At 35.7% G+C, this 1,085-nt stretch overlaps 1 pseudogene; it reads left to right on the top strand.

Annotated features, from left to right (window-relative positions):
• Window positions 1–395: 395 nt before the first annotated feature.
• LOC127693182 (uncharacterized) lies at window positions 396–557 on the top strand (annotated as a pseudogene).
• The last annotated feature ends 528 nt before the right edge of the window (window positions 558–1,085 follow it).

Genomic DNA, 1,085 nt, shown 5'->3' with positions numbered 1-1,085 from the left:
ATTAATCTAGGATCTGTAGTATGGAGTGTGGTGAAGATAAGCAGATTTCTGTGAGTTCAAGGCCAGCCTGCCCTACTCGGTGAGTTCCAGAGCAGCCAGGATTGTTTAGAGACAACTCTAAAAAAAAAAAAAAAAAAAGTTTTGCATTGTTTAACACCAGTTGAATGGTTAAATTAGTTTTTGTCTTTTATTGCAGCTAAATAAAGTTTTTGTTGTGTTTAATTTGAACTACTTTGCTTTTACTGGTGGTTAGGAGTTAACTACGATAGGAGAGTGTTCTCATTGTTACGCATAAATTAACTCATTTAGTTCTTACAAGGATCCTTTGAGAAAGTGCTATTATTCTTCTCACTTTACAAATAAAGAAATGAAGGCTCAAGAAAGAAAATACATACATCGCTTCTCGGCCTTTTGGCTAAGATCAAGTGAAGAAAGAAAATACATAATACCAAAGATGTTCAAGAATGTGGAGAAATGATGAAAGTCCCTGGAATACTAGTTAGCTGCCCACCAAGTTTCCATGCAATTTGCATCACAGCATCTAAAGCTGACACCACCGTGCCACCAACAAAGTATTTCCCATGCATACTTATTAGATTAATGGATTATCAGAATGATGTCCAACTGATATTCACACTCCCTGCTCTTTGTTAAATAAAGCCTTTTAGCTAGGAACATTTGCCAAATGTTTGTGTGGCTTAGAGTACTACTAACTTACTACTGACTTATGAGCTACATAACTCTTTGCGAGTGACTTTTGTCTCCTGGTCTGTTTCTTATTTGTAGAATATGGATCATATTCTATAGGGTTAAAATGAGAACTGAGTTATAAACTACGTGTATTTGGTTTCTTAGGTGCTGGCATAATGCTTAGAAAGCATCAGATAGTATTAATAAACTCTTTGCTGAAAGATACATCCTGCATAGACAGTTAAAACAGTATTTTAGCTGTTATAGAAACTGAAGCTATGATTAACCCATGGCAGAATACAACAGCCCAGGGAGACAGCTGACTGGTTTCTATCAAACATTTAAGGCAGAAATTATACCAGCTCTCCACAATTCTTTCTAGAAATTAGAAAAAG

Source organism: Apodemus sylvaticus, chromosome 9 (assembly GCF_947179515.1).
Source record: "Apodemus sylvaticus chromosome 9, mApoSyl1.1, whole genome shotgun sequence".
NCBI lineage: Eukaryota > Metazoa > Chordata > Mammalia > Rodentia > Muridae > Apodemus > Apodemus sylvaticus.
The sequence above is the reverse complement of the archived record's forward strand: the minus strand, read 5'-3'. Positions and strand labels throughout refer to the sequence as shown.